At 34.7% G+C, this 22,392-nt stretch overlaps 2 protein-coding genes across 3 annotated transcripts in view; one reads left to right on the top strand and one right to left on the bottom strand.

Annotated features, from left to right (window-relative positions):
• LOC127845917 (uncharacterized) overlaps nucleotides 1-10,749 on the bottom strand; it is a 362,958-nt gene extending 352,209 nt beyond the window's left edge. The window contains exon 1 of the mRNA XM_052377096.1: nucleotides 10,673-10,749. The gene's annotated coding sequence lies outside the window, so the exon portion shown is untranslated. The remainder of the gene's footprint in view (nucleotides 1-10,672) is intronic.
• LOC127845441 (ankyrin repeat domain-containing protein 27-like) overlaps nucleotides 1-22,392 on the top strand; it is a 339,366-nt gene that overhangs the window by 136,500 nt on the left and 180,474 nt on the right. The gene's annotated exons all lie outside the window — the stretch shown is intronic.

The following is a 22,392-nucleotide window of genomic DNA, read 5'->3' as shown; positions in this document are numbered from 1 at the left end:
CAGTACAATTAGTGTTAAAATAATTACTCTACTAAAATACCGTAACGATAAAGATTCGGCGTGTTCGATTTGAAATTATTTTAGAAGAAATATCAACTTATTCGCGATATAATTTCGTTAATAAATACCAAAGAAACTTTTAACCGAAATCAACAATGTCCTCTGCGCTACAAAGTTTGTATAAAAAAAATCAATACACGCACGCTTTGCAGGAGTATACATTGTACCTTGACCTTGTACATTGCAGCATAATTTTCGCGCGCTTTTGTCGGGAAATATATATGACTGTATATTGGAAGCATTTGTAAACGTCGTGTTAACAATTAAAAATCGTAGTGTGTTTCGGATTACTAATTATTATTCTCATTTGGAAATTTTACGGAACATTTATTCTTGTGTCGTATGTGTTATGATTTAAATATTAATTTGTCAAATGTATTATATTTATAGACTAATTCATATTGTAGACGTACCTGTGAATTAAAAAACATAATTTTTATACGTATTAATTTTCTATACAATTATCTTTTTATACATGTACTACAGTATTTAAACAATTTATTATAACAATGTTTTTATTTTTTGGCATGCCCAGTAGCACACTGCTAACGCGGCGTTGCGCGGCGATCACTGATAAGAACGGAAGGTGTCTGCATTTACCGACTAGCCTAAAGTAATACACGCCGCGGGAATTAGCGAACACGGCGTAACGCCGAGCGTTTTATCGAGTTCACCTCGCTCTTCCAAAGCCGCGTGAACACTCGCTAGCAGAAAAAACCCGCGGAGGGAGCGCGTTTTTTGGGGAAAACGCGTGGAGTGTACTGTATTCCAATATTCCCTTATCTCTGAAGCAATAAAACTGCCGACCAATTAAGATAACTTGCACCAACACCCCAGATAATCGCAATTATCACCATATTATTCCACTTTGCGGTAGTCGGCAGTCAGCACCACGCTCCATTGATAACAGCTGTATCGCTTACACCATGGAAATCTATAGTATTACGACTGACGTAAAGCGGCTGGTAAACACAGCGTCTTTTGTCATTTTAAGAAAATATGAACGCAGAAAAATGCCGATTTTTTGTAAAATCGCCATTTACGAAATTTTGTCGCCAGATTTTTTATTTTGTCGCAATTGGCGCCAATGGCGATCGACAGCGGGAACCCTGCTGATATTTATATTCATTTTGTCCTCAACTAAAGTTTTAAACATTTATTATGAATAAATCTGAAGGAAAAGCGGCTCAAGAGACTAGTGTTTTGATTGGCTGTTAAGAAAATGTGTACATAGAAGTACAAACATGTATGTCGAAGTACAAATTGTACTTTGTCGTACAAATATATACTTTGAAGTGTATTTTATATTCATGTCGACGTACTTATTGTACTTCGACGTACATTTCTCTTTTTAACGTGTAGGTCTTCTTGACTTTCAACCCAAATGGTACGCCATAGCAGGGCTCAGCCTAGGTTCAAACTTGAGGGAGAAGTGACTTCTCCCTGAGCTGAAATTAGGGAGAAGTGAGGCCACTAGAAGGAGAAGTGATTTCCGTTCGGCGTTTAATAAAATTTTCGCTTGTTTTATACCCCTCATTAAACCAAGCCTAAGTATCATCATAAATGACAAACAAATACTATTTTCAAATTCAATAAATCCTTACATATTAAGTCACATAAATCAACTCATACAAATAAAACTTGTGATTTCCATGTGCATCATAAAAATAAACAGTACTTTAATAATGCAATGACAATCCAAACCCTATTTACATCATAATGTACATGATAATTAGTAAGTGATTTTTTTCACCCAATTGGGAACAAGTCCGGTACCAATGCCATCGGAAATTCTTCGCGTCATGAAATCACCAAATTGTGGTAAAAACGAGTCAACAAAACACAATCTTAATGCATGGGACATATAGTATATCTATTACTGTTTATCCGAATGTATACATATCCGAAATATGTACACTTGAGAATGCCTTACCTGTTTCATTTAATAATCCAAATTTTCCTTGTTGTTATCTGGTTTAACAAACCTTATTACACGTACATGTTTGTTAAATCCAGTTAATGCTTTCTCCATTATTAAATCACCATTACTTGTAATTTGAATCGCCAGCTTTGAATTGAACGCGGGTTAAATGTTACAATACATCTGCCATTTGCAATGTCGAAGGTCATGACGTAGCAATTTTATTCTACTCGGATAATTTATGTCTAATCGAGGAAATGTGTTTTCTCAATGTCTATTGTGTAGTATTAGGACTTGTTAGTATAAAAATGAACTGTGATTCCAGTTTATATAAGATGGGTGTTACTCGTTATTATCGGTGGATTAACAAACTGACAAAACTCGCTGGACTTTTACAGTAGTGGATCTACGTAATTAATAGACCTTTGATCAATTTTGTTTTTCTTTAATAAATTTTCCGACTTTCTTTAACCGTGCCGTCTGCCAAAAACCTGTAATTATCGAATGGTCAATCAATTATCACGTAATCATTAGACAACTTACAGCACGCGCAAAGAGGTTGCGGTATATAAAATAAAGTCGTTTACGTATGGATACGGTAGATAAAATTATGGAAATTAGCACTACAGTTTGCACGGGTGGGTTGTTAGTTTTCGTTTATATGGTTATGAATTAATGTCTGACAAAATGAATTGCACATCGACTGGATAATTAGTGTTTATGAGTTTTGAAACACGAAACAAGTAAACAGTAGAACATACTGGAATAAATCGTATTCATATTTACTGTTGGGAATGTGTTGCGCGTGTGAACTTTTTTGAGCGTAAATACATGTCTATATCGACGTCATTTCATCGCTCAGGTAAACTACTGCATATGTATATACAATGCGCGCGTTCTCATTGGTAACTATCGATGTTAATGTACCGCTTAACTCCGCCTACAAGGCGTGTACTAATTGGGCTTGCAGAACAGAGAACTATCCAAACTGTCGGCGAAAAGACACTCGCTATGATCTTTTGATCTAAACCGTTATTGTTTGGAGTGAATGCCCATGTATGCTAGTTGCCTGGATAAGATTTCACAGCAGTCGATCTTTTGCTGTGATAATAAACTGATAACATAACAAGCGTCATCGGTGACTTTATGACATGTGAAAATAGAGAATTTTTAGATGAAAAAGTTGAGAGAAAAAAACGTCGATGTTGTAAAAAAGAAGGCGAAGTCAACTTCTCCTTCATGTAATTTAAGGGCGACATTATTATGTCCCAGGCGAAGATGTCGCCCACGTCGCCCTCACGGCTGAGCCCTGCATAGTATGTCTTTAGGGTTATCTAAAGAATGCTCCCACTTAAAGGATCAATACAGAGACCTCCCAGTGACTAAGCCAGTTAGCAGACACCCCATCCACTATACCACAAACACCGAACCAGCTATAAATTCCTGTGGCTAGAAAACAAAAAAATATATAAGATGCTAGATCTTCAAGCTTGGAACATGTAACTCGTTTTAAGATTGATTTTTTTGGATGCATTACTAAATTATTGCAACAATTATCATATTTTGAACACAATCATGTCCATATATTTATTAATAATACATGGTTATCAAAAAAACTTAAAAAGCTTTTGCCCGTAAATTAGGTAGCACCTATTATCATATTAACATATTAATGTACAGATTCACCTAAACAGTCAATTAAAAATGATTCAAAGTGTAAGCTGACAATATTTACAACATAGTTGGATTCGCACACATCGATAATTATTAAGGTTCATGTAAAGTGTAAAAAGGCGTATTCTTCACAAAGAAATACTTCAATAAATATTATGGCAATAAATTCAATTTATAAGTCAATAGCCTCGTTAACACTTGTAGAACATATAAGAAAATGCTAATAAAAAAAATATGATGCAAAATGTTGCTTTTGAAGAAATATACAGCGCATGCATGAAATTATCAAAATAACAAACGGAGTTAAATTGAACAAATTCCTTTGGTCAAAATATTGTATACACTTAATGTTAGGTACTACAAATGAAAAGTCCACACAACACACACCAACAATCCTAAATTAAGGAAAAGAAAAACATAAAAAAAATGTCAAAAGTTAACACAATAATTGGGAACTACTTTAAGTATGGTGGACTTACCAGTGAACCTTCATTTTCAAAATTACTTATCTACTCGCAATACAGTACTCATTATAGTCACACAATGACACAATTACAAAAAATAAACTATATTACCAAAAGGGAAAACACTTTGATTGTTCATTTGAAATATATAGGACTCGGAAAGACGACTAATTGGCTACCTTAAAACAAATTACAACATGTTTATGTCACATCTTGAACTCCATACACGTTAGTTAAACATGTGGGGCATAAAACATCCGGTTTCAAGGAAGTCGACATAACAATATTTCAATTAACTATCTAGGCATAATATTTGTGGGATCGGAAAAATGAATTATACAAATGTTGGGCACACGCACATATTAAACCAACTGAACACTTACATTTCTATAAAAACCTTGTCATCGATGAAAAAGTGCATTTATTATTGTCTTGTCATGTTTACTTGTTCAGGAAGCCATTATTTGCCGGAAGTATATTCGAAAAATATTTCGTTTCAAAATCAATCATTGATAAATTACTCACGATCCGTTTGTTCTAAAATTTGTATAATTTGTTTATTAGGTAATTTCAAGTTATGTTATAAAGTAAATATTTAATATAAGCAGGGGTTTTTTTTAGAGAAAGGGGAAGACACTGGACGCTGGGTGAAAGGGGAAAAAAAGAGTGCGAAAGAGAGATATTAGGGGAAAAAATAAAAACTGTTCATTTCAATGTCTATAACTCATCAAAAGAGACTTGTCTCTGTCCTTTTTGTTCTTAAACACATTTAACAGGTATTAAAGTCAAAGTCCTTAATAAAGTTGCAGGTGTAGATCTAATAATGGGAAATGTTTTCAACTATATTTTTTTGTACTGGGGCCGGGGGACGATGTCAATTTTGTGATTTCAATTTCATGATGAATGGGTTGACGATCTTGATTTGCTACAGTATTGGAAGGGAAAGGAGCGGCAGCTGCCGATTGTCTACTTTCACTTTCACAATGTTCGATGTTGATTACCTCGGAATTCTGCTGGGTTATAACGGTTTTCGATGATTCTTTCTTAAAAAATGCCTCGATGCGTTCAGTATCTTCCAAGTTCGAATGTTTTATTTTGTTTGTGTAAGAACGCTAATTGTAAGACATTTTTTTCTGTTTTCACGTTTATACCTCGGCTTGCACATAGCCCGGATGAAAATTCGACTGGTTTCCGGTAATTAATTGACGAAACACCCTTCTCGCGCAAGACCGGTATCCAGTAAAATAGTCACATGATTATTACGATTAGTTGCCCAGTTTACATGAAGTTATTTAAGAGCTATATTTAGAATAACTGGGATTCCCAGATGTTGTGTGTTCGTCTGGAGAGAGAGAGCGCGAATTCGTTGTACATGGTGCAAATTGGATAATTGTCGAATGCCCCAAGGAAAAATAAACATTTCTTTGAGAGAAAATATTATATTTTGGTGAAAAATGATATTTTTGGTGGGGAAATTGTATTTTAAGGGGAAAAATTCTGGTAGGGGAAGACGCCGAATATCGGCGTCACTTTCTTAGTAAAAAAAACCCCTGATAAGCAATATTTAACAAATTCGCAAATACGAATCAATACACATTTCTGACCAAGATGGACGACCGATGAAATTAAATCGGGAGGAGAGTCAATTATATCAAGATTCTTTTCAAATAGTGCGTTTCAAGTAAGTGTCATTGTTATGGAGATATCATGAAAATGATATATTTTCATTAATTTTATTTTATAAGATCATAACTCTTATTGATCGCATGCTATGCGCGCAGAAAGTTAGTATTTTTCCAAAATCTATAAATAGCGACTCATGGCATTGACATGTTCATTTTGAAATACGCATAGTGTCTTTAATTGTGGGGCTGTATAGACCAATTCATTGTTATTGTTTTGATTCCGAATTTTCGCGCATGCGCGATGCGCTGGTAGGCAAAAGCACTGGGTACAGTTACGATAAACATTATGTTGTAAAGATAATGGCACGTGTTTAGTCAATATATCGAAAACATTAACAACAACATCATAACACCTAAATACTATTAAAGATATTGCATTTTTAATGTCAATATTGTTTAATTAATACATGTATTCTTATCTATAAAAAAATATAAACTCGTTAGTCATTCAGGGCCTTCCCCAGGAATTTTTTCAGGCGCCCCGGGGCCGATAGGGGGTGGGTGCGGGAGTGGTATCCCCTCCTGACGTAGATTTTTTTTTATTTAACGTGTCAATTGATGTTCTGTGGTGCGTTATAAATCTATGAAAAACAGATATGAAGCTATGACTCTTCAAAAAAATCCCCCAGTCATTTAAAAATATTTTTTTATATTGTTTAATTGTTTTAAAACTTTCCCGCACAGATAGTTACATCCCGACTCGAACGATTTCCCAATACATCCGTTTCAAGCCGACTCTATTACTGTATACTTACTACTTTTCAAGTTTCTCTTTATTACTCGATAATCCCGTTTATTCCGTTTTCATCAATCACTTTCTGGTAAATATTTACGATAAAAGCTCTCAATTATTTCTTTAACACAAACCTTGCCATTTTTTAAGTGACTATTTATAGATTTGATGAAATATTGCCTCTGAATATGCGTCAATCCCCTGACCTGTTGTGTGCTTGTTAAAAGGCTCATTACACGCAAGCTTTTGTATGCAAATGACGTGACGTTGTATATGCTGCATAATTTTCGCGCTCTTTTTAATTGAGAAAAAGATTCGACACAAAATAAATTTGCACTGCTTATTTGAAGCAAAAATATTTAACGCTGCGGTAACATTTACATTCGGAAGTGTGTTTTGGATTAAAAACGCGTTAACATCGACTTACGGGAATGGGTTTCGGATTACAAATTTAATTATTCCCATTAGATATTTCAACAAATATTAACCGTTGCGTTATAAATTCAACGATAATTTGTTTAAACACTTTACGAGTCGAATAAATGTTTTGACGGAATATGCATGAAATTCACGTTTTCCACGAGGATCACGGCCGGTTGCCATGATCAGTCTTCTTACTATCGATAATCGGACGAAACATTTACAAGTGTGCGTAATTAATTCAACGAAAATTTGTTAAAGCGCATTACGTGTCGAATAAATGTCAGAAAAACAAGGTGAATCAGTTCTATAAATGGACATGATGAAATATACATGTACTGGAATTAAATTCTTATCACATAATTGTAACTGGAAGTCATTTGCACAACTTACTTGCTATAATAATTAATTGTTTACCACTTGCAATTAATTTCTCGTATTAATTATAGGTAACACTTGTATCACAGTAAAAAGGTGTGATGATGATGCCCGAAACCGTCTTTAATGTACTGTACTATACCAATTACCGGTTTTATTACGTAAACGGTACAACTTCTTGCTAATCGAGCTGCGATAAACTCTTACTTCATGCCCGACGTCAATCAAAAATAATGGTCGATAGTTAACCCCGCCCTCATAAGCATTCGCGTAACCGATTGGACGATGAACTTCACAGTTCACGACTGGAAAGCTACCAGATACATCCTTGTCAGCATTTAAATGACTGTGTAATGTGGCTAGAAAAATCGATACGCGCGTCATGCTATTCTCTTATCAGTGGATTATCCATTACCCCATGTGGTGTTTATGGCGATTACTTGTGAAAGTAGGTACCGAGTGCGCTTTTAAAACAGGAAATATTGATACACTGATAGAGAAACCTTGATTTTTTTGGACAATCTCCACTTTCTTTTACTAAAAAATACATTAATCGGAAAATTTCAAGCGCCCCGGGGACTCTGATTTTGAAGTTCAAGCGCCCCGGCAAGGGGCGCTTAAATGGCCTGGGGAAGACCCTGTCATTAGCATCAAGGTAAATGTGGTCTGAAGACTAAACACCGACAATTTCACAAAACAAAGCTATGCATTAGCCGTTTTATTTCTTGCAGAAGGATTTCAAAAATTACAAAAAAAAAAAATGCACCCCATTATATTATTATAATTATCAATTATATGAGTATGAAAGTGTGATAAAAAAAATATGAGTGAAAGAACAGGGGTGCATTAAAATCTGACACTGTACAACAAAACCCTATTAAAAGCGAAGTGCATGACAGTATTTAAATGTTCATTTTCTTTTAAATTGGATGATTTGTTTTTCGGGTGAATAGCACTATAGATGAATCGTAACATACAACTGAAAAACACAACTTCACATGATGCAAATTAACCTGTGAATTCATGTATATTGAAATTTCTTAACTAGTGTATATGAGTGACAAATATCTTACATTTTATAATATATATCTATATTGCTTTTTATTTTTCGTAAATATTATTTACCCCGGTAGTCATACGTAATTTCTTGTTTTCATGATGTTGTTTGTGCATGGCCGTAACATTCAATCTTCAAACGGAATGACGTAGTTTTAATGAACCGGTACCCGCTAAATACGTTTAATGATTATTCACCAATTATTAAATACGTTTTGTTATAAATTACCGGTAAACAGGCTAGTATCTTCACAGCGAACATTTTCTAATTATATATACTGGACAAATTACTTTATATTTTTTTACGATATGTAGCATATCTAATTGAACAGTTGAACTTTAGCGGTATATTACTAAACCCCAAATGACTGCTCAATACTACTAGAAAGAGAAGACATGGTGGTATCATCAATTGCGATTAATGACCAAACTTTCATATACCACCCGTGGTCAGGGACCTATTGTTTGTATAGGTCCCTGCTGTAGTTTATGACACTTTGCTGTTAGTTAAGTAGGGACAATATCTGATCAAAACGAGATAACCGGCTTGTGCCGAACAAAGGGGGCAATTAAACACCGGAATACAAAGGCTAACACGATTTTAAGATTGATGCAAACAATCAAATCAAACCAATTAAATTAAATTAATTTATTTAATGTGACAAAGTGTTAGTTTTCCTAGACAGACAGACAAGACTTTTTTAAGTAATTTCCTTTTTTATTTCTATCGTCAACATAATATATTTTGTATATAAAATATTATGTTTAAAAATACACAAAAGTAGTATATATGTTGTCTTTTTTCCCGATATAAGTTATGGTACATAGCATCTATAAAGACTATGGATGGTGTGAAAAATATGTTATAAACAGTTTCAATTTCGATATATATTTTATTATATTATATTTTATATATATACAAGGGAAAAAGTGTATACATGTTGCTTTAAGCTAGGTGAAACTATGTCACAAAGTATATTTACTTTTTTATGGTAGGTGTACCCATTGAGCATAAAAAGCGCACAACGATTATACAATATATGTAATTTATTTTGTGTAGTCGTGATTTATTCTCTTGTTAAATTATATTATTAAAAGGACACAAGAAAATCAATTTATGGTGTTGTTTTTTTCCTGTTTGCATTTAAAAATAAAATATTTTGCCAATAATACTACCGAGTTTATAATGTGTGCATTGATGTAAACAGCTATTGTCAGATTACAGAATGATATAATTGCAAAATTTAGTTCAATGTTTTGGAAGACTTTTTTTAGTTGACTTGCACAATGTACCTCGTCAACATCACAGTCATGTGGTTGATATTGATACGCGCCAGATAACACATTTTAACAAACACGAGTATGAATAAATCAAATGTATATTGGGGTACATAAGATGAACAACTGGTAAATTACGTTATACGATTTAACAAATTTGATCTGATACTCAAAGATTCCTTAACACATAAACAAAGTGTTATTAGTTCAGACCCTGTTCTTTAGTTGCAGCAATTGTTCATACTTAATAACAGATGGATTATGGATTATCATAGTGGTAAGTTAATATATGCTGTGTGCATGGAATCGATCTATTTATTGTTTGTTTTCATTCTTATTTGTTTTAGTACAGTACAACAACTTTTGGGATGTTTAAATCTAAAATCTAAAAATGATCGTATACATATCAAAATATATTAAATAATGTATTTAATATAGATATAGAGCGTGACAATAAATATCATGCTCGATATCTCCCTTTTGATCGTGTCTTTCTTTTGCCTACCAGAGTGGCGCGGATAAAAACACGCAGGTGCGCGTGACGTCACGCGTGAATTGGTCTATTGACGCAATTCGATGCTCGGAGTACCTTACATATAACTTGCATATACTGTTGGTGTTTTTATTTGGTGCATTTGTGTTTTTTTAATGAAATTGAGAATTTGCCATACCTTGCAATATTTTTGATAATAATTACATTATTACTACCATTTGTGAGTGTTTTTTTTTAATTGTGTACATATATGGAATAAAAATGTGATTATTGCAACCATATGTAAATTTCATTAACTTATTTTGGGTATAACTGATCATTTTTATATTTTAAAATTTCATCTATATGGGGTCATTTTGGGACTTTACATGAACCTTAATTATATAAAAATAGAAATTCGGGAATAGCATTTAAATAAGCGATTTAAGATTTGGCATTTCATATAAATACCAGCGTAACTTTGATAGACACAACAATGATCATGCATTATATAATTAAAGAGCTACTTACATTGTTTGTTAAGGTTTCGCAACTTATTCCAGAAGTTCTAACATGGCCGCCATAACCTGCAGGTCACACAAAAGAACAGGAAACAGTAACGACTCAATTGATTGCACGCGCTGAATAATAAAACCCGAAATTAATCGAGCGCGTGGTTACACACAACTATACGATTTTCTTTGTTCGCTCGCCGAAAGTTGGGTTTTGTTACGAAACTTTCGGTCGTTTTGAGAAAAAATTCGGATGCCGATTGGGATTTTTTCAGATTGGAAATTTGGGAATTTTTGCTTGATTGGGAAAGTACCGTTTACCGGTACTTTATAAAGAAGGAGGAAAATCGCTGCGGTGTACAATACAATTTGGCGTGCATTATCCTCTTATCCATATATATACTCATACGAAGTTCAATGAAATCCGCCAAAGCACTTCCAAGATATGGCTCTGTACACAAAAGTGACAGACAGACGGACAGCCGGAGGGACAGCGCCAAAACAATATCCCTCCGCCTCTGGCGCGGGATATATACTCATACCACGTTTCAATGAAATCCGCCAAAGCACTTCCAAGATATGGCTCCGGACACAAAAGTGCCTATAGTAAAAAGCATTTTTTCAAGATACAAAGGGCCATAACTCTGTTTTTAACAGATTGTATACAATGCCATTTGGCGTGCATTATCGTCTTATGCATATATATACTAATACCAAGTTTCAATGAAATCTGCCAAAGCACTTCCAAGATATGGCTCCGGACACAAAAGTGCCTATAGTAAAAAGCATTTTTTCAAGATACAAAGGGCGATAACTCTGTTTTTAACAAATGGTGTACAATGCCATTTTGCGTGCATCATCCCCTTATTCATATATATACTCAAACAAAGTTTCAATGAAATCCGCCAAAGCACTTCCAAGATATGGCTCCAGACACAAAAGTGCCTATAGTAAAAAGCATTTTTTCAAGATACAAACGGCCATAACTCTGTTTTTAACAGATGGTGTACAATGCCATTTGGCGTGCATCCTCTTCTTATGCATATATATACTCATACGAAGTTTCAATGAAATCCGCAAAAGCACTTCCAAGATATGGCTCCGGACACAAAAGTGCCGGACGGACGGACAGCTGGACGGGCAGACGGACGGCCGGACGGACAACGCCAAAACAATATCCCTACGCCTCTGGCGGGGGATAAAAATTCCCTGAAAATTTCATCCTGGACGCACATGTTTAAAGCTATTCTAAAGAAAGCACAAGTAGTTTGAAAAGTAAAATAGTATTTAACAAACACAATCCTCATACAAAAGACAATAAAAGCTGAAGTAAACATCAACAAGAGATGTGTTCGTCGGAAACACAATGCCCCCTATTGCGCCGCTTTGAAAAAAAAATAAAAAAAATAACTTTGACCTTGAAGGATGACCTTGACCTTGAACTTCCACCACTCAAAATGTGCAGCTTCATGAGAAAGCCGCTTTGATTTTTTTTTTGACCTTGAAGGATGACCTTGACCTTGAACTTCCACCACTCTAAATGTGCAGTTTCATGAGAACGCCGCTTTAAATTTATTATTTTGTTTTTGTTTTTTGTTAAACCTTTGACCTTGATGGATGACCTTGACCTTGAACTTCCACCACTCAAAATGTGCAGCTTCATGAGATACACATGCATGCCAAATATCAAGTTGCTATTGCTATCTTCAATATTGAAAAAGTTATGGCCAATGTTAAAGTTTTCGGACGGACAGACGCCATATATTTGACATTTGACCTTGAAGGATGACATTGACCTTCACCTTTCACCACCCAAAATGTTCAGCTCCATGAGATACACATGCATGCCAAATATCAAGTTGCTATCTTCAATAGTGAAAAAGTTATGGCCAATGTTAAAGTTGATGGACGGACGGACAGATGCCATATATAAGACATTTGACCTTGAAGGATGACCTGCACCTTCACCTTTCACCACTCAAAATGTGCAGCTCCGTGAGATGCACATGCATGCCAAATATCAAGTTGCTATCTTCAATAGTGAAGAAGTTATGGCCAATGTTAAAGTTTTTGGACGGACGGACAGACGCCATATTTTAGACATTTGACCTTGAAGAATGACCTTGACCTTCACCTTTCACCACTCAAAATGTGCAGCTCCGTGAGATGCACATGCATGCCAAATATCAAGTTGCTTTCTTCAATATTGAAAAAGTTATGGCCATTAAAGCTTTCGGACGGATAGACAGACTGACACACATACACACATACTGACACACTGATGGACAGTTCAACTGCTATATGCCACCATACCGGGGGCATAAAAACCCATAAAATCAACAATTAGATACACCTTTTTGGATTTGTTCCACAGCTTGATTATCCAGGATCATCACTTTTTGCTGCTTGTCGTTTTGAGACATGGCCTCCAATTGGTCAGTTTCCATCCTAATTCGCAAGCAATCAAACAATAGTAGTAGTAGAAATTAATTTAATTCATTCAACATTATTATGGGACCTCGTACATTTATGTATAAATACATGTTACTTGATTTATACGAAACAAATAATAATCGTATAGACTGTTACACAAATAACACATACACAACAAAGACAGGTGGTAGAAGAAAAGTATTTTGATTTAATGTTTAAATAAGTTAATATGCATTTCAAATCACGAAGCTGTCAAAAATATCGCAAATAATGCGACACTTTGAAGCAACGGAATAACATAACTTTGGATAGCGTGCGAGGCGAGGCTTTTAATGATCATCATATTCCTTTTATTTGTCAAAAGACTACAAAATGACTCACAATTTGCTAAGAATCACTTTTTATTTTCACATTATCTTCACTTTTGAAATACGTTCATTTTAAATTGTTATTTTGCAGGTTTTGATATTAGATTGTGTGTTTTTGATTTGATTTGTATGTATTAATTTATCATTGATGCGTGACGCTGGCTGAATCTAACTAGGGTTGAACTTCAAATTACACATACTATAAAAAGTGATCTTTAGCAAATTTTGAATAGCATATGTTTATATAAATGTAAATTTAGCTTAACGAAGTGCAATTTTAATGATCAGGATTGAGACGTATACAGCTTTACGAAATCTCACTTTAAACTCACTTTAAACTCAGTGCACATTGTTGTTTCTCCATTAGTCAAACATAGCAGCAATCGTAGTATATTTCCTGCTTAAGTCTATTTTTTTCAAGAAGAAATATGTTAACCTTGACGACCATTCTGAGAGAACTGATGCTTTCATGAAGCTGTAATTTCTTGCTTCATGCAGATAAACGATATTTAGTTAATCATATCTCTGCCTTGTAACCCTTTGCATGCTGGGAAATTTGACGTCTGCTAAAATGTCGTCTGCTGAATTTCTAAAATTATCATTTTCTTCTATTTTTTTCAAAGAATACTCTCAGAATAGCAAACAGTTTGGATCCTGATGAGACGCCACGTTCTATGGCGTCTCATCTGGATCCAAACTGTTTGCAAAGGCCTTCAAAATTCGGTTCCAGCACTGAAAGAGTTAAAAAAAATCAAAATAAACAATACACATTCAAGGAATTTGCAATCGGCCTGAAGACGGTCATTGTGATCATTTATTGATGATTTTTTAGGCAATAGTGCCATGTCTTTCATGTGTTGTTTCAAATAGCCTAAAGTATAAGTTAGTGTGTACCGTATAAATGTGATAGGGTTCCACTTGTCCGCTGTTATATTTTGCTTGACGTTATTTTGTTCTCTCCTCTTATTAGCTGTTGTTTATGCCCCCGGTAGGATAATATATAGCAGTCTCACTTTTCGTCCGTCCGTCTGTCTGTACGTCCGACATTCCGTTTCCGGAGTTACTTTCCTAAACGCTTTCAGAAATTTACATGATTTTCAGGTATTTGCCTTGTTTTAGATATGTGAGTCTTCCTTCATAACTAATAGTTCAAGTTCATCAATTGATTTTTGATGAAGTTGCGTGTCTTGGACTAAGCTTGTTTTTTAAAATTAACCTTTTCCGGAATTTTTGTCCTAAGTGCTTTTAGATACTAACCTTATTTGTGGTGTGCGATTCTACACACATGACTTACAGATCAGGTTATTGTTTCGGCCCGATTCATTTTTGTAACTACGTTACGGGCCTTCAAATTTATAATTTCTCTAAAATAGCACTTCCGGATTGTTTCCGAAACGATTTCAGATACTTATCTGGATATTGATATGTGAGTCTACCTCAAATGGCTTTCAGAGCAAGGCTGGTTGTTCTGGTCCATTGATATTTTGCAAAGTAACGAGCCTCGGAATTGTCTGTTAATTAACAGTTTCCCGACTTTTTCCTAAACACTTCAATACATGGCAGATTGTCTTTCACAAACACAGTTCATCTTTCATACAACTTTATGTTCTTCGTTCAGCATATTTCTGTAGTGTGTCTGCTGATATCTATTCATTGTGTGCGTCTACAATTTGGTGCTCAGTACGTCTTGTTATGTTGAGGTCACTGCTTCTTTCAATTTGATAATTTTGCTTTATTGTAGAGTGTGTTTCGCCTCATGAGATAACCTGTAGATATGAAATGTGCATGTGTTTAACAATGTAAGTTTTAGTTGTTATATTGGACTATATGAGCCGCGTTCTAGGAAAACTGGGCTTAATGAATTGCGTAAAGCAGAAAGTATCGTCTCAGGATAATCGTGTGTTACACTTTACGCACATGCAATAGACCCAGAACATACTCTTTTTATATATTATTTCCCTCCAGGGTCAGTGTGGCGTGTTGAGCGAGGGACTCTCCAGCTCCTGGATTCCCAAGGGCTGGACGTGGGGCGGGGTTGTGAGTGTCCAATGTGGTCCCAATTATACACGGGTCGTGGCCTTGACATTGGAGACCTAAAGATCGGACCAGAAGCAATTACATTTGCACTGACTTACTGAAGATTTTTTTTAAAAGATAAGAAGATTAAATGATTAACTATGGTCACGTGGCAGTCCTAACTGATATCGAATTAAAAATAATCGCATTTTTCATTGTTTTATTCCCGTTAATATAATAGTTTAAACTGGTTTAAATGGGGACACAATAATGAAAAAAAATACAATAGAATGGTTTCTTGGTTTCAGGCAATACATAAATTGACAAGAGGTGCAGTGATTTAATATCCCTAAGTTTCGATACCAGAACATGCTATTTAAATAAACAAAATAGGTTATGGTTATCTCTCGTAAAAGGTAGGCGTCTGTGCGTGCTTCAGTCTGCCTTATAATTCTGTACGCAAATCTTCCTACATTACGCTTGTGATTTTTCTGAAACGTTTACAAAATGATTATCTATTAGTGCCTCAGGGCATATTGCCAAGGTTTCGCTGTTGAGTTATTTTTTATGGAGTAATTAACATTATATAAAATATAATGTGCTCAACTCCTGCTTTTAGCAACGATGTGTTTATAACTGTTTCTAGAATCACCCCTCCATTGTAAATGTAAAGCTTTGGGGATCGTGTTATTTTTTGAAGGAATTGTCGCCCTTTCAATTAACAACACATGAACCAATAAACCGTCTTGTATGGCTTAAACATTATTTTCTAATTATTATCTTATCATCTGATTGGAGAACGGGAAATGTGTCCCCCCCCCCTATAAAAAACGGACCCCACAGTGACCAATCAAACTATCGGCCGATACCTCTGACTTGTATCTTTTGTTAATTTACTGAACATATCATGGCATCTAACATCTTTGCTCATTTAACCAGATACGATATATTTTTTTATCTCCAGCATGGTTTTAGGGAGCGCCGTTCCTGCGAAACGCAACTCATCCAACTGGTAGATGACCGTGCGAGAATCCTTGTTGCAGGCCAGCAGTCAGATCTTATTCTTCTGGACTTAAGCAAGGCTTGTGATAAAGTCAGTCATTCTAAACTTCTCTATAAACTTCATGAACATGGTATAAGAGGCTGTTCTCTTGACTTGATCCGTTATTTCCTAATAGGTCGAACTCAAGTTGTCGTTCTGGAGGGCGAGAAATCTGATGAAGTTCCTGTGACATCTGGTGTGCCTCAAGGCTCTGTCTTATGCCCCCTCTTATTCCTTCTCTACATAAACAACGTACCAGATCATGTAAGATCCCAAGTCAGTCTCTTTGCTGATGACACTGCTGTCTACCTCACGATCAACAACCTTAATGATTGCAACCAATAACAGCAAGATCTTAAGACCTTGGAACAATTGGAAACCAAATTGGAAATGCATTTTAACCTCAGTAAATGCGAAGGCCTTAACATAACTCGAAGCAAACATAAACTCAAACATAATTATTTATTGCATGGCCATATCCTTAAAACCGTACCAAGTTCAAAATACGTAGGATTAGACTTTTCCAAAGACCTTTCTGTCAGCACTCACATTAATAGAATATGTACAACAGCAAATAGAACACTTGGTTTCCTTAAACGTAACATCTAAACTAAAAACAAAAAAGTAAAACAAACCGCCAATAAAACTCTTGTCATGCCTCAAGTAGAATACTCTTTTCCAGTCTGGTCGCCATGCATTAATCAAAACATCAATAAAATCGAAATTGTTCAAATAAGAGCAATCAGATGGCTTCATTACAGCTATTCCACTTATGATAGTGACTCAGACATGCAACAGTCACTCGGTATAAGATCTCTAGAGAACAGATGGACTGATACTAAAATAGTATTATATTACAAAATTTTCCACTCATTAGTAGCTGTCCCCGTCCCCACATATTTTGAAAAACCCAGGAGATTGACTCGCGATACAAATCCTTTAGCTTATAGGCAGATTCACACAGTAGCTAACTATTATAAATTTTCTTATTTTCCCAGCACTGTCATACTATGGAACAACCTCCCACCAAAAATTGTCCTCCTGCCAACGTTTGAATCCTTCGAGCTGGCATTAAGCCAAATTTCATACAATTAGTTGCGGCAGAGTGTGTTTTAAACCTTATTTTAACTCTTGTCTATACATATACTAACACTTTCAAACTTTGTTTCAGTCTTACTTTCTTTCTTTGACGTCTCACTGTCAATACTTTTATTGTACAATATTGTATAAATCTTTTTCTTTCACTGACAGCGCGATCTGTTTATCATACCCGAAAGGGAAGTTCAACAGTATCCGAAGATAGATAGATAGACGCCATAACACGACAATATCCCCACGAAATGGGTTTCTTACAAGGTGAGATATTTACGCACTTCTCGTCTTTACAAAACGCTTTCAAGTCAATTCAACGCTAGACATTAATCACATCAGATTTGTTTAAAGATAAGGGAGTACATAAGGAGATGAACATTTTAAATCTTTATTCTGTTTCATCTTTATCTAAACGTGTATTGTTGAAAAATATATTGATTTTGTTGCACAAATCTCGCAAATAATGAATGAATATCATCCGACTCCTGCAGACGCTCTTTGATTAGAGTGACAGGAACGTTCTCTTATTGTAACTAGGCCTAAAACTTATTATAGTGTAACCTGTACATTAAGGTTGCGTTTAATTATGTTTTGGTTTGTCCCAAGCGGAAGTCATTCGCTTGTCAAATTTTCATAGAACGTATTTGGAGGAAGAAACAGAAATCCAGTTAGTTTTACATATTTGAATAGGAATCAGTAAATGATAAGTAAGTCATAATATTAAGAGGTATTACTGCTTTTGTTTTTGTGTTTATCATCCCCGATCCTGTCTTCTATTCTTTTATTTCTTTACTCAAACTATTGGGCTATCGGTATGGTGGACGAACCAGTTATCGAACATCTAAGAAATTACGTTAAATTACCTAAAACTTGAAACACTTGAATGACAAAAACAATTTGTTTTAACAATTGACTAACAGTTCAATCATTGAATGATTTATTTGTAAATTTCAGCAAACTACCTTCCAAAATCAAGAATTCATAACAATGATTCCCTGATTATTGTCACCTCTAGCAGACAAAATAAAATGGCGGCCGATGTAAACATGACCTATTACCCGACACTTCATAAATACTACTCCAGTGTGTACAAAGTCACATGACTATCACGTGACCTGGACTCAGCAAAAAAATCTGCGTCTGCTGCAATCAAAATTGCAAACGGAAATATGCTTTTTGGTGTGTAAATGCACGTTTTGATAAATGCATTCAAAAAGTAATAGCAAAAAAGGTTTACGGAGGTTTCATCACACTGCAGTTTCGTCACACTGTATTTACTGTAGAAAAAAGGTAGAGGGTTTGTCACAATGGTAATATATACAGTTAAGTCCGGTAATCTTGCGCGTCAGGTAATCGTGCGCACTAGATTTGCGAATCTCGCAGACGACAAATGGTTTTCTTTAGTGATGAAAGATGGAATTTCACATTAGAAAAAGGGGAAGACGCTGGGTAAAAGGGAAAATCGAGCGCGAAAGAGACATATTTGGGGAAAAAATAAAAACTGTTCATTTCAATGTCCAGCGTTTTTTTTCCCCAAAGGGGAAAGGTACCTGTACCCCTACAATTGGGAATTTTTCGAGTCGTGAAATCTTCAAATTGGGAAAAAAACGAGTCGCGAAATCAATGAATTGGGAAAAATTCGAGTCGCAAAATTGATGAAATGGGAACCTTTAAAATGCATGTAATCTATCATTAGGGGCTATATTCTGCATCACAAAGCATTTTAAACTCTAGGTTTTGACAGAAAAACTACAGTACGGTTATGATATTTTGACTATCATATCATGTCATGTGAAAATTGTGTTATTGCCACTTCAGTTAGAATGTGCCCGTCAATTGGAAAAAAATATCTTCCAGTGATAGGCATAAGCACTGAGGTTGCATAAAAAATAATATTAATAATTTTTTTTAGCCCTTAAAAGTCTTACAAGCCCTGCAATGTTTCATGTGAGTTAAATTTAAAACTTAAAAACTAAACAAAAACAACAACAATGGATCTTGTACTGGTTTGACATCTTTTAACAATATACAGTGAGAATAGTCACACGTAACCAAAATCAGTTTTTAGAGTGGAATGCTTTAACAATAATTTTCAAAGGTAAGTCTTATATTTTGTTTTGATTTTTTTTCAAATCATCAAATAAGATATTAAGATCATGTGCCATTAAATGCTTATGTATATGTTGTAAATAACTATAGGATTTTACACCCATGTCTCATTATTTTTAATTTTATGTTAAACTTTTATTTGTTTATATCCGTATCCGAATAGTTACTGTCCGGATTTGACACTTAAAAAACTATACATAGAAGTAATATGCGCATTTAACTCAATACGGTTACGTTTTTTTTAATGTCAACGAAAAATTAGTGTTGAGAAAGTTTATTGATGTAAGGAAGACTGGTCTTAGCGATGGGATTCTTTCACGGGAAATATCGATCACTCGTCGCGGTTATGTAATCCATTCACCTTTTACACAGCGGTTAGAGTTGCGCCCCATTTGAAAAGTTTTGTTTACTTTCTACGCAACAATGTCCGGCGAAAATAAATGGCCGAAAATGAAAGGCTCGACAATATCAAAAGATATTTCCAGCGAAAATAAAAGGCACTGGCTATTGGGAACGGCACCTAAAATCGTTCGGAACGGTAGATATCGAGATTGGGAAAGGTCCGGTGCTAAAATTGGGAAGCCTCCGGTAGGCTTTGGGAAAGGTACCGTTCCCCGGTACTAGTTAAAGAAGGAAAAAAAACGCTGATGTCTATAACTCACCTACAAACTTCAGGTTTTTTTTTAGAAAAAAAGGCATGTCTCTGACCTTTTTGTTCTTAAACACATGAGCAAGTATGATATTAAAGTCAAAGTCCTAAATAAAGTTGCAGGTGTAGATCTAATAATGGGAAATGTTTTCAACTGGGGCCAGGGAACGATGTCAATATTATGATTTCAATTTCATGATGAATGGGTTGACGATCTAGATCTGCAACAGTATTGGAAGGGAAAGGTGCGGCAGCCACTTTCACTTTCACAATAATCCGACAGTATTAATCGATGTTGATTACATGTACCTCCGAATCCTGCTGGGTTTCAACGGTTTTTGATGATTCATTCTTAAAAAATGCGTCAACGCAAATAATATTTTCCGAGTCCGATCGTTTTATTTTGTTCGTGTATGAACGCAAATTGTGAGACTTTTTTCTGTTTTAACGTTTATATCTTGGCTTTCACATAACCCGGATGAAAATTCGACTGGTTTCCGGTAATTAATTGACGAAACACCCTTCTCGCGCAAGACCAGAATCCAGTAAAATAGTCACATGATTAATACGATAGTTGCCCGGTTTCCATGACGTAATTTAAGAGCTATATATAGAATCACTGGGATTCCCAGATTTGAGTGTTCGTCAGGAGAGAGAGATCGTTGTACAGGGTACAAATTGGTTAAGTGTCGACTTCCCAAAAGAAAAAAAACATTTCTTTGAGAGTAAAATATTATATTTTGGTGAAAAATTATATTTTTGGAGGGGAAATGGTATTTTTAGGGGAAAATTTCTGGTAGGGGAAGACGCCGAAAATCGGACAGTTCTTCACTGTATTAATAAGATATTTTTGTGTTAATAAGCACATGAATTAATTATTTCCATAATAAATTTACAAATTATGTTGTCAATTTATAAAAGAACATGTTTTTAATCCAATTGACCCTTAACTGCACAAGATTACCGGACAGCATCGTAGGTGTGAACAATATCGGGAAACTTTAGCACCTTTGATTGACACCTTTCTTCTGTTATCAATCAACATGTTTTTTTTCTTTTCTGTTAAATTCGATAAATTGAAGTGTTTAGTTAGTATACACATGCAATTAAATAACATATAAAAATGTTGATTATGATTCACAAAAAACATTTATTCAAATACAACACAATATTACACAATACATTAACATTAAAATCTACTTAATAAACGGTATAATAATATACTTACCTTTACACAACACATACATTTATTTGCAAGCAATATTACACCAAAAAAATGTTTGCATATAAAACATTAAGATACAATCAAATACAAATCTACTCAATAAACGGTATAATATATATATACTTACCTTTACACAACACACATTTATTTGCAATTAATATTACACCAAAAATAAATATTTGGATATAAAACATAATCAAATACAAATATACTCAATACACGGTACAATAATATACTTACCTTTACGCACCACATACATTTATTTCCAAACAATATTACACCAAGCATAAATATATGCATATACAACATAAAAATTTAATCAAAAAAAGAATGTAGAATCCAAAAGTCAGCACGCCCGGCTCGCGTATGGATTCTTTTATGCCAGCCTGAAATAATGAGCAAAGTTTATGAACAATATTGTTAATTATGTTAGGCGAAATAAAAATGCTATAAACAATGTTGTTTATTACGTTACGTTATATATATAAAACAGAATAACATCAATTGTTCTTCGAATAAAAGCATACCTTCAACATGGTTGTTAGTCCCAACTGTTTGTCTATAGACGCCCCAGTTCTCCGGCTTCCACATGGATCCCCGGATCCATGGGCGCCTAACGTAATTGACGACATTCAGAAGAGGACCGCCAACATGGAATAAGCAAAATTTATGACATATGCGTACAGTATATTTTAAATATTGTATTATTTTTTTTATAGATAATGTTATTAACAATAGAAGACCATTTAATTAATGTGTATACCATAAATAATTATGAGGTAAGTAATAATTATTATTAGTACCT

Source organism: Dreissena polymorpha, chromosome 9 (genome assembly GCF_020536995.1).
Source record: "Dreissena polymorpha isolate Duluth1 chromosome 9, UMN_Dpol_1.0, whole genome shotgun sequence".
NCBI classification, from domain to species: Eukaryota; Metazoa; Mollusca; class Bivalvia; order Myida; family Dreissenidae; genus Dreissena; species Dreissena polymorpha.
The sequence above is the reverse complement of the archived record's forward strand: the minus strand, read 5'-3'. Positions and strand labels throughout refer to the sequence as shown.